The sequence below is a fragment of the Nelumbo nucifera genome, chromosome 4 (assembly GCF_055504915.1).
Source record: "Nelumbo nucifera cultivar China Antique chromosome 4, China Antique-T2T, whole genome shotgun sequence".
Taxonomy (NCBI): Eukaryota; Viridiplantae; Streptophyta; class Magnoliopsida; order Proteales; family Nelumbonaceae; genus Nelumbo; species Nelumbo nucifera.
In genome coordinates this window covers 84,162,414-84,175,818 of record NC_142652.1, presented here as the reverse complement: position 1 = coordinate 84,175,818, position 13,405 = coordinate 84,162,414, and positions in this window count along the sequence as shown.

Sequence of the window (13,405 nt, the reverse complement as noted above, 5' to 3'; positions counted from 1 at the left end):
TTTGGTTTGCTTTCCGTATTCATCCAAGAAAGCAACCTGTTTTTGCCTTCCAAATTATAAATATTGATTTTAAGAAAGAAAATGCACCAATGAAAAACCAGAGGAAAAGGGAAAGATGTTTAAAATTAAATTTTATATATTGGGTTTTTAGTAATAAAATTTGATAATTTTCAGGGAAAACAAAAATTGAAAGCTAGACAGAAAAAAAAAAAAAACACAAATCAGTAACAGCTATAACTTGATTGAGGAGTAAGGCTAAGGATTGAAGTACAAGATAATGCTATGGCTTGGTCCGCTTGGAAGTAGATAACACTTTTTTTCCCTTCTTTTTCATAGAGATGACAAAGTATGTATGAAAGATGGACTGTCCCTTCAGCTTCTTTTGTTATCCTGCAATTTCAATTTCCAAGAAAATAAAGGCTAACCTATCTAAAACTAAAGCTTAATATACATGATGTTTTATACAGCCAACAAACAAAGTGATATACTATGTAAGCATGTGGATTTGATTTACATTCTAATAGTATATGTACAGAAAATCCCTCAAAAAATTTATTAATTAGTAGATATAAGCAAGGTTTAAAATATCGATACAGGCCGATATATCGATAGGGGCGTATTGGCCTGTACCTTTGCTCACTTTTTAATTTTAGTTTTATTTTTATTTTTTCTTTTGAAACTGGTTCAGAGGGATTGGTTTAAGGCCGGTTTACCCTGTTCAGGCCAAATCCTGAAACACCCGCTGCAAGAGTATATCGAAAAGCCTCCAATATAATATGTATCGACGGATATGCCCTGATACATTGCAATATTTTGATCCTTGGATATAAGTTAGTATTAGTATATATTTGTGGAGGGATCTATCATTATTAACTTACTTTCTTCTTAGTTGAGCAGAAGACATGTTCATTTCTAATTGAGTGGGCGATGTGTTGATGGAATGAGCTCGAACTAGCCATGTTTATGCTGTCAAATCCACAAGTGAATTGTGTTGTTCCAAAGGAGGCAGGAAAGTTGTTCATTTGATATATATAGTTGCCTAACTGACAGTTAGCTTGTGTTTTTGAGAAAGAAATGTCTCCTTTATCTTGACCTTGGGGCCTATTTAGAGGTGTCAGATGTATGACTTACATAGTTCATGTAACTCATAAGCCAAACTAAATATAGTCAGGCCAAAACTGGGCTGGTCCTGGCCCCAACCAGGTTCAGAATTCAGACTTCAGAGTCAGAACTCAGAACCCATTCTGCAATTCTGCATGGACACTGCAGCCAGCAGCCCTGGTTTTTGAGGGGAATATATATATCTTAGCTTTAACTGTTAGCTAGTTAACCTTGGAGCCTGGCAGAATGTTGTGGTCTGTGGTGAAGTGATCAAGGTTCATAGATAGAGGCAGCATGGTTTCAGCTACAGCCTAGCTAGCTGATCAGAAAAAAATAGGGCAGCTAAGCTGTAGAGAAGCAGAGGCAGAGGTATGGGTTCCTATTATTGCAGGATAAGTAGTGAGTGGCTGCATGGCAGCCGAGATGGCTGCAGGAACAGACAAGTACATGTATTCCCCTATATTTTCAGTCAGAGCTGAGAGGTGAAGGTGATGGGTTGGGGCTGGCATGGACGAAGCAAAGGCACCGTCTACGTTGTGTACGTGACCAATCAATATGGTTGGTCGGATTGAAGGCCGCTCAAAATCAAATCTGAAGCGATCATTTTTCGTATACTCAAGTCTGGAAATTATAAAATGAAGCTGGGATATATAGGGCGGAGGAGCAGCTTCTCTGGTATAGTTTGTCAAGCTTCTGGTTATTATAAAGAGCTAGATCATCACTTCCACGGCTCCGGTTTGTGTGGGTTTGATAATTTAAGTTCTTCTGCATGGCAACTCAGATAAGCATTTTTATATTCAGAAGATAGATTAATTAAACCACTCAAATGATGATCAGAGAGAAACCCAGAAAAGAATCACAGAGTTGGGTCCTTGGTGGAACTGCAAAAACCATGGGCTTAGACTGAGAGAGGTCATGATAATTACAGAGTTTTCATTAGCAATTACACCTTTCTAGTAGTTCTAATATTCTAATGGAGATTCATAAGGCATTAGTTTGAAACTTTGAATGGGACAGGGCCATCATTTTCCTTTGGAGTTTGAATGATACAAGTAACAATCATAGTCACAGTCTCTCTCTCTCTCTGGTCCAGCTGCTTTGAAGTGCTCGGATAAGCTATTTAAAGAGACTGAAGTGGAAAGTCCTAAAAATGGGTTTTCCAAACAAAGCTTATAAGCTATCCATGTGGAGCCCACTTTGGGAATTGATTGACTCGGATCGGATATAAGTAGATCCAAATTTGATTTGTTTAAATTTAAATTGGAATTGGAACCTTATCCATAAGATTTTATGTCGAATTGAATTCCAATTGCAATAGGATATTGGATAGTATAAATAAATTAAACTACAATTGATCAAAGTATCATATATTATTAATAAAATGAACTAACCATGATTTTGATATTATATTTTATGAACAAAATTACTTATATAAAATTTGAATCAATGTAAATTTGTAGAAAAACAATTGAATTGAATTATATCATATCAGATAGGGGTGGATCTATATTTGATCCAAATATAGAAAGATCAAATTAGAACCACTGTGAATGGGATTGAATTTGAATTCAGACAGTTTGATATAGTTTGCAGCCCTATCCCAAACAGGCACTTAGGGCCCATTTTAGAGGGCTGCTGAGTTGAAAATTAAGCCAAGTTGCTTCAACTGCTTTGAAGCACTTTAGATAAGCTATTTAAAGAGACAGCCCTTGCCCTTCAAATGATACTAATTGATAACTGACTTAAGATTTTCGGATTTTAAGTTTTAACCAAACATAGCTTATAAGCTATTTGTCTGACAATCCATCTTGGAAAACAAGAAGCCACTACACTTCAACCCTCTCAAAGGGACACTAAGAGACAAAGTAGCTGAACGAAAGTTTATCTTCAGCTCAGCCCTTCCAAACCATTGTATTCTTAGAAGTGATTTTACTTTAGAAAATAATCACTTTTTGTTTAATGCCATGTCACTCTTGTTTAATGCCATCATCATTCTATTCTATTCAATGGTATCATCATCATCATCATAATGCATCAAATTTCTTTAACTAATTATATTTTACCAAATATACTGAATTCGACTTTGACAGTGTAAAAAGAGCAAGGAAGAAATGTTCATATTTCATCATTTAGCAAAATTTCAAAATAAATAAATAAGTTATATTTTATTATTTTATGGCCCTATGCTCTGAAGTCTGATCCCTTTTTTCTCTTTATTTTATTTTTGTGAAAACGAAAAAGAATGAAAATAAAGCCCTGGAAACTGCAAAGACTTCCTATGGATGATAGACACAGATAGAATTGTAGGGAGAGAGAGAGAGAGGGTCTTCTAATCCAACCCATGAACCCAACACACAACCCGATTCCACGCCCTCCCACCAAAGATGGTGATCCCCAATTCCCCACCAATCAGAACCCGCCACCTTACCTCATTATCCACCACCTAAAACTAAAACAATAGGCAGAATCACGAGGGGGCGTGCATACTGTTGCCACGTAATTAACCACGAAAAGTGGGACCCACACAACGTGTCAGCCGCTCGGAACTACGAACTAATGTTGGCCGCGGGAAAGATCTCCAGTCCTTAATTCCTTACCGATCCCTTCCCCCCTCCTACCGGCTACAGTTGATCTATAACCCTAACATCAGCAGCATCTAGGTGACGTGTCGGAATCTCAGTTGGAGAGTTGGTCGACGTGGATTAGAAATAAAATGTTTTTCTCGGCCGGAGACTTTTTACCAACTACGTGTCAAATATCTGGACGTAAATCGCGGAACACGAGATACAGATACGAGGTTGGACGTACGATGAAGGTGGAGGGAAGGAAGGTGTACGGACGGTAGAGAGAGAGAGAGAGACTCGGGCCTGGGTTGGAACAGTAAAACCAAATCAACGAGAATGGTAGTCAAAGATACGGAAACTTGCTTTAGATTGGACGGCTGAGGGGTCCCGTCCCGTCCCGTCCCGTCCCGTCCCGTTTGTCCATGTCCATCATCACTAGACCATGTTTACCGTCTGCATGCACATCAGAACCTAGTGCTTAAAAATAATTGCTTATTCAGAATCCAAATAAGCACTTATTTTGGAAACAAATAAGTCCTAATAAGTGATTATTTCTGAGAATGCTTATTTTTAAGTGATTAGTAAATAAGCCTGAATAGTGTTTATTTCCTTTCTAGTCTGTCTTGGCCCATCAGTCATTTTGAAAATACTTATGCTATTCCTTTTTTCTTTTCTAAAAAAAAAAGATTTTTCACCAAACGCTCATGAGAGCTTATTAGAACAAGTACTCCCAAAGTTCACCTAAATACAACTTATTTGGTTAGTGGTTACATCCCACCCGTGTATAGAAGCGATAATTTTGATAGATAATGTATAAGATAATTTTGATTAAAAATACATGATTTATTAATATAAATAATTCTGCTATTTTACAGTCATTTTTATTAAGGGTCCATTTGGTTCTCAGTTGAAATAGGAATGAAAATTCTTCGGAATCAGAATTAGAATGGTCTATTCCCATAGTCTGTTTGGTTCAGACAGGAATGGGAATGAGAATTGGAATAAGCAGGAATAGAATTTTATTCCTAAGGGAAGGGTGGGGAATGACCATTCCTTCAAATGGGGAGAATGCTATTCAGTAGGAATGGGAATGGGATTCCGATTCTGCCCAACCAAACAATTAGAATCAGAATAGCCCATTTCGATTTTGATTCCAATCCCCTATTCTTGCGAACCAAACAGGGCCTAATATTATATTATCAAAAAACCAAATTTTAAATTAGTTTTTTATTTAAATAATTATAGCTGTCAGTGTTTCCTATTATTGAGGGGGACAGGATTGGTATAACTATAAGCTGTGCTGAACCAGATTTGACCCGCTGACAGCCTTATTGACAAACATCAAACTCCCCAATCCACTTACTCTCCTAATGAAACTCATTAGGCTAAGGCCTGTAGCCCAGTAATACATATTCATGGACCAACCAAACGGCCCATGTAATCGGGATGCCCAGTCTAATGCATGAATTGGGCCAAGCTGGGCGTCTATATCTGGCCCGGAGATCCTAGCACTATCTCCACATGGACACACCGATAGACCATGTATGTGTTTAATAGCACAGCTCCTCCAACTCTCAGTCCCAGACCCAGTTATGCTTGGTCAAAGACCCGAAGAACCATGAAATTGAGCTTAAGTTTGGGCATTCAAAGCGTGTGTTTTGTTTTCTGGGCGTTTTGTGATAGACATTTATTAAAATGCTGTAATGTTATCGTTAAATCAGCATTTTTCCTATCATGTTTATTGATAAAAGTGGATTTTGATTTATGTGTGTACTAATAATTGGGGGAAGCTTAATTTTAATGCTTCCCCCTAGAGGTGTAAAGTGGGTTGTGCCGGACCGGCACGATACGGCCTGCGGGCTATCACGGGCCATGCTACCCTCCTTGATGAAAATTTTGGGGGTCGGCTCGGCACGACCCAGACCTGTACGGACCCGTATTGTGCCGCAGGCCGGACTGGCCCATGGGCTAAGCCTTGGGCTAGGTCGGGCCGTACATCGGGCCAAAGCTATTTATTTAAAAAAAATTGACAAACAACTTAAAATTTTAATTTTATATGAATTTTGTGTATACAATTGCTTATATATACAATAACTAAATAAATTAGTATAATAAAATAAAAAAATAATTATTTTATTAATATATTAATATATAATTATAATATTATATATATATATATATAATATAAATATATATAAAATATATAAATAAAATATATGGGCCATGCCGCGGGTAACACGACCTGCTCGGTTGTGTCGTGCCGTGCCACGCCGGCTCGTGGACCTAAAACCCCAGGCCTAGCACAACCCGCATGATCGTGCCGGGCCTGGCATGGCCCACGGACCATCGTGCCAAGCCGGTCCAAGTTCGTGTCATGGCATGACCCGATTTATACCTCTACTTCCCTCAATGGTTGAATGTTTATTCACTATTTTGCTGATGTGGTGCCTAGTTGTCCATAAACGGTTTATCAATTACTTTTTTAGGTTTTAAAGACAAATCAAGTACAAACGTTTATTTAATAAACAAAAGCTATACCAAACACATATAAAGTTGGTCTAGTTTTGTCCAGCTGGAAATCTGGAATGCAGTAAACTTCTATGGCTGTGAATTGAAGGGTTCTGATTTTTGAACCAATCTTAGCACTAACCACTCAAATAATCATTGATTTTGTCTCACTTTAAATTGCATTAACCACCCATTTTTTTCTTTTCCCTTTTCTCTTAAATCCTAATTAATCCAAAATGGTTTTTATTTTCTCCAAACCAAACGGCTAAAACAACAAGAAACAAGTTTTTTTTTTTTTTTATTATTGTTTCATACTTTCATTTCATTGATATGGAAAAACAAGTTTATTTAAGTTCTTATTTCATTTCACCACCATGAATGCCTTTCATCTTATAATATAAAAACTATCCACTCATTTCTCCAATAAATGAAGAAAAACAAATGAAACCTTTAATTTATATCTATTAGAAAGAAATCTCTACCATTTCATCTAAATGGTAGTTTGGGGATTTAAAAAAAATAGTTGAATGAGAATCTTTTTTAAAGTTAACTGAAGGAATTCTAATGGAGGGGTCTATGTAATTTATCCCCCCCCATTTTTTTTTAAATTTTAAAGGGGCCCGACCTGAAAGCCTTTATACATTTTGCAAATCAAATGTCTAACTTTAGGGATGCAATTGAATTGAGCTCTAATCGAATAGTTTGGGCTCGAGCTTGATTATGCTCGATTCGAGTTTGATTCTAATCAAATTTGAATCTTGAGGTAACATGATTAGTTATTCAAACCAAAGCTTGACCAGTAAAAAGTTTAGCTCAAAAACTCGTGAGCCTAGCTCGATTAACATATAGATATATAATAGAACATGACAGTATATTTTATAATATATATTATGAAAAATATTTTTATGTAATCTATTTTTTATATTCTATATATAATATAATATGCTACATATTATAATATATATTATAAAACATTAAAATATATTTATTTTTGAGTTTTAAACTGAATTCGAGCTCATCAAATATTTAATCGAACTCAAACCTAATAGTATTTTAATCAAATCGAGCCAAGACATGCAGAAGTTCGGCTCAGCTTAGCTCGATTGCACCCCTATCTGATTTACATCCCTAATGATTTACACCCCTACTTAATGAAAATTTTGCCGATATCGCCCCTCCAAATTTTGCATTGCAAAACCTATTTACACAATATTTCTCTCACCTTCATTTTCTCCCATATAAAATGGGGATCACTTGCACTCCGATGTATTTACTTCCATTTGCAGTCTTCTCATGTGTATCTAAAACAAATAAAATCAACCACAATTTGCACTCTCCCATTTACACCATTGCAAATAAAGGAAAAAAAATACAAAAAGAGTGAGGTAAATAAAAAATAACTATTATTTTTTTTTGTCAGAATATTAATATATGCTATTTAAAAAAGTGGAAGGTTCAAGTATAATAAAATAACCTAATCACGTGGAAGGAAAAAATATGATATTTATCATAATTTATTAGATTATGATATTATTATATTTATGATTGATGAGGGTGGATTTGGCCCTCCAATGATATTGTGACACATGACACCTCAGAACAACTAGGTGACACCCGGAACCACTTAGGCAACAACTTGCCTTAGCCAAGTTGATGGTGTCCCACCTGGCGGCCTGGCACAGGCGCCGACTTGGTGGCCTGGCCCAGGTGCCGACTTGGCGGCCTAGCACAGGCGCCGACCTGGCAGCTTGGCACAAGTGCCGACCCGGCGACCTGCGAGACGTGCTCGTCGACAAATTCAGCATGCATATCCTAACACTCCCACGATCCTTGGAAGTTGGTCCAAATACTGAACGATCCGGAGGGTGGTCAACGTGCATGGCGATTGCCTCAGGGAATCTCGGACCACTTAGATAACTTCTCAGAAATCTCGGATGTAGTGCGTGAAGCCCACACCAAACAATGCCTATATAAAGGAACCAATCCCAATGGCATAGGGGGGCAAGTAAGCATATTCTAGCTCTCATACTTTGTGATTTTTAACTCGCAGTCTACTATGAGAGTACTGACTTAAGCATTGGAGCGACCTCGCCGGGTTAGCCACCCTGGGTCCTCTGACATTGATTCCTTGCAGGTCTCTAAAGAACTATGAAGCTCAACAATCAATCCAGCTCGCCACCAGGTAGCTCGGCCCTCTGGTCAGCTCGACAACTAATAGGCAGCTAGGCCCTCTGGTCAGCTCGACATCTAATAGGTAGCTCGACAACTAATAGGTAGCTCGACCCTCTAGTTAGCTCGGTACCTAATAGGCAACTCGACACTCTGGTCAGCTCGTCACCTAACCTGCCTAGCTCGGCCCAGTCAGTTCGGCACCTAACCTGCCCAGCTCGGCCCAGTTAACTCGGCACCTAATCTGCCCCTAGCTCGGCCTGGTCAGCTCGGCATCCTGGTCCTCATCCAGCAAAAGTTCACTTCGGCCTCTGAGTAATCAGCCACTTGGAAGCAGACCAAATGACGAGGTACTTAACACAAAAAATTGATACATCACCCAAAATTGATTCATCAATTAGCACCATCTGTGGGAAACGCTACAAAAAGCTAAGTTCTCATCCTCCGAAAGGCTAAGTCCTCTTCTTCTAGAAAGTTAAACTCTCACCTGTTAGAAACTAAAAGCTCTCGCTTTCTAGTTTCCATTTTTTATGAATTCATAGACTATGCAGGAAGTTGATGGCCAACAGACTAAGCAGCTCTACCAACTTTATTTCAACTCGGATAAAGCCACATCAGTCCTTTTCGCGAGGTACCCTCTACAAAGATGAGCTCTTCGTGGCTTCCGTGGGAATAGGCGGCCAACAGATTGCATGGACACTCCTAGTAGCTCTCGTGCGAGCTGGTGACCAGAGGGCCTAGTTGCCTATTGGTTGCCGAGCTGACCAGAGGGCCGAGTTGCCTGGTGGCGAGCTGGATTGATTGTTGAGCTTCGTAGTTCTTTAGAGACCTGAAAGGAATCAATGTCAGAGGACCCGGGGTGGCTAACCCGGCGAGGTCACTCCGATGCTTAAGTCAATACTCTCATAGTAAACTACGAGCTAAAAATCACAAAGTATGAGAGCTAGGATATGCTTACTTGCCCCCCTATGCCATTGGGGTTGGTGCCTTTATATAGGCATTGTTTGGCGTGGGCTTCATGCATCACATCCGAGATTTCCGCGAAGTCGTCTGAGTGGTCTGAGATTCCCTAAGGCAATCGCCATGCACGTTGACCACCCTCCGGATCGTTCGGCACATGGGCCAACTTCCAAGGATCGTGGGAGTGTTAGGATATGCATACCGAATTTGTCGGCGAGCACGTCTCGCAGGTTGCCAGGTCGGCACCTGTGCCAAGCCACCAGTTCGGCGTCTGGGCCAAGCCGCCAGGTCGGCGCCTGGGCCAGGCCGCCAGGTGAGACACCATCAACTTGGCTAAGGCAAGTTATTGCCTAAGTGATTCCGGGTGTCACCTAATTGTTCCGATGTGCTATGTGTCACAATATCATTGGAGGGCCAAATCCACCCTCATCAATGATATTATAAATAGGAGTATATCTTGGGCTGGATGGTGTTTGATTAAGGTCAACCCAAGCCCAACTGGATGAAAACGTACCTCCATCCCAACTTTGGTTCTGTTGGGTTTAGCTCAATAAATACATAATAGAGATATTCACTATGTTAAGCTGCGAACATTCCGGATCTGCCATCCATAAATTGTTTTCACATTCCTACCCAAAGAACACCACCACCGTATATTGGGAATATGAGTTCACATCTCTGCCTCATAACGTCTTGCCCCACAACACCTCACAGCATATCCCTAGCTTGTATTGAGAGCATTTTCCGATGATGATATCATCGATTCTAGTATCATCATCGGGAGATGTTTCAAATATACGACGGAAATATGCTATGGAGCGAGACATTATGGGGCAGAGATGTGGTCTCCACCACTGTAAATTAGAAATATATTCCCATAAATGATAAAGGAGATATTCCCAATATACAGCTGTAATGTCTCGTAAGTAGAGTTGTCGGAACAGCTTGTAAGTAGCAAGTCCGAGTCTGGTATCCATCTCTATCTGTCTATCTTCAGCCCATAAGCCATGTATAGTTCTCCACTCCTATTTTGATAAAAATACCAGCACCCGAATTGACACTTCTCGTCTCACATGGAGGAGTCAAATGAGGTGGCCGTGAGTCATCATCAAGGGGATGTTGGGTTTTTTTTTTATACCTTACTTTCAATCTATTCAGGCCTGCGTTTTGGGCTTTGTCCATGAACATTTTGTATTTCTTTGGACTTTGGGCTTGAGTCCATTCAAAATTTGGCAAATGCTAAGCATGAGTCCGGCTCATGAGCAGGTCTCCATGAATACCAACCAAAGCACTGAAGCCGCTATAAGATTAACTCCTCCAAGTTTGATTTGATAAGGAATTAATGGCATCCAAAATCTTATTAAGTGTATGAACAATGCATCTGAATTCGGCTCCGATCAGAATTTTTGGATTTCAGATTTTACCAATTGTGATGGATTTATGGCCCGTTTGGCATGTCTTTCCATGCGGTTTTTTGACTGTTTACAAGTTGAGAAGACCAATTTCCGGTCTATTTTTGTTTGGCGTGTGGAAGATTTAGTTGCCCAAAGACAAAACGCTGAAATGACGCGAAAAGTTCATTTTGGGTTGATTTCAGGAAGTTGCAAATGAAGCTTTTCACGCGGAAATATGCACGGAAAGATGTGCATCTGCTAAACGTGCTGTGGGCTGTTTTGACTATCAGAGCTACCAGAAGATCTTCTCAAAAAGACGCACCAAACTACCCCTTACTCTAGGCTCAATACAAAGTTCTCTTGTTCAGAAGTCCAATTATGTACTAAATACACTAAAGGCCTTGCATTTTTATTCAAGGCTTATTTATTTATTTATTTTTTGTTCAAAACAAGACTTAAAAGTTCAATGAAAATGAACAAAACAAAATTTAATAAATTATACTATATATAACATATCCTGAAGTTCAATTATGTATTTATTATATAAAAGTTGAGTAGGATGTCTGTTATGTATTAAAACTTCTTAAAAAAAAAACTTGAAATCCCACTAAAATGTTAAAGATTGCTATGTATATACTCCTCAAACTCCTAAAATTAAAAAAAATGTTTATTTTTTTTTAATCCGTAATAGATCCAAACCTTTTTGTCCTATTTCTTTTCAAACACTACCTCATCTACTCCTTATCTCATTTTCTTATTTAATTAGTAAGCATGTATTTGCTATGCATGTGGCAATTCTAAATGATGATAATGATAGTAATAATGTATCTAAAAATTTCTATAAATATGTATTTTTTATTTTTTGTTTTTATATTATTTATTATTAATCAAATGTAGAATGCAAAATCCAAATCTGATTACATAAATCAGCTTGTTAAAAATATTGACATAGATCTAATTAGTAGCATTTATTAGTGAAAAATAATTTAAATATATGATTTAATAACAGAAAAATAGGAGTTAATACCCTTAAGTATAAGACTTAGCATAAGGGGATTAAATGAGGTGGAAAGTAATAATAATTGAAGCTACATTTTCAACCCCTACAATTTGAGTTGGAATAAATAGACAAATATATGCATTTTAGTAGCCACTAAAGCTGACATTAAGGTTGTAATAAAATGACTTTTATACCCTTTATCAAACAAAGAAATAGAGGGTAAGTTTAGTCTAAAAAAGCTATATATATATACACGAGAATGGGTAGGATATGGTATTAAGTATTCTTGGAAGGCATATGAACTTATGTGTTTGGTGTTGAATTTAATAATATTTTGAATTTTATGTGAAAGATAATTGATAGTTTATCTGTTGTATATATTATTTAATCAAATAATTGAAAAATTTGATGTTTGTTCATGTTATTTTATTTGTTTATTGCTTATATAAAAGAAAATTAGATGTGGGTTTTGAACCCTACTTGCCAATTTGATCCATCTACGTCCGAATGTAGGGAGGATAGGATGCGGAAGGGTTTTGCATTTTCATGTGTGGAAATGGTTTAGATTGTGAAAATCCAATTGCTACAAGTTTAAAGAGTATAGGTTAAGAGGTCCAGTGGGGTGGGGTAAGGCAAGTAGGATTTGGAATTTATAAAATCCTCCCCAAACCTACCCCTTTTCCATTTTTGATCTCTTATAAACAGTTTTGTTTTCATTTATAAAGGGTAAATCGCAAATTAGTACCTTATACTTTGGGGCTAGTCTCAATTTAGTGCCCAAACTTTAAAATGTGCCATTGTATTACCTAACTTCAGAAAGCTATCAATTTAATACCAATCGTTATAGTCTATTAGTTATTTGTATTACATGATGATATGTGCGACTTAAATTTTTAAAATATCAAAACTACCCTTTTTAATATTTTTGAGACCATTTTACCTTGATTGTTTTTCTCGACAATGGGAAGAATTAATTACTCGTTTCTCAAGCAACAACGGAAGTTTAAGGTCTCTTTGTTATGAATTGAATAACTAAAAAAGGGAGTACAATGATGACAGTCTAAGTCCCTCTTCTCCGGTAATGTGTTATCTTATCCAATGATGTTTTTTCATGTAACTTCTTTGGCAAAAAATGAACAATGGTGCTCGATCATAGGGAAAAGATATTTAAATATGGTTATTTTGACCATTTCGAAATTATGCATTTCTTACCTATTCAAATTGGAAGGATATTTGTGTCCTTTCACATGCCATCCAATATCGATTAACGATTTTTGGACTGATTGATAATTTCCAAAAATTCAAATTGCACTTAATTAGAGCAGAAATCAAATTTGGTCTTCACAAGACCATGCTCACACCACACAATCCCTTGCAACCTTGCATTAGGAATATCTCCCCATGAAAAAAGCAATGTAAATCCAATCTCATCAGAGCACTAACATGCAATTTGCCCATAATATATGTAGAATAAAAAAAAGGAAAGAGGGGGAGGTGAGGGGTCCTCTCACCACCTCACACATATCTCTTCCTCCTCTCCTTTCTCACACATGCACATATTTATTTTTAAATCAAATCATTAAAATATAACAAGTCAAAATTAAAACTCATATGTGTTTTAATTGTTTCTCATAAAATCCATATTTACTCTTTACTAAAACTATTCATAAATCTCTCTCTCTCTCTCTTTCTCACACACACACACACAC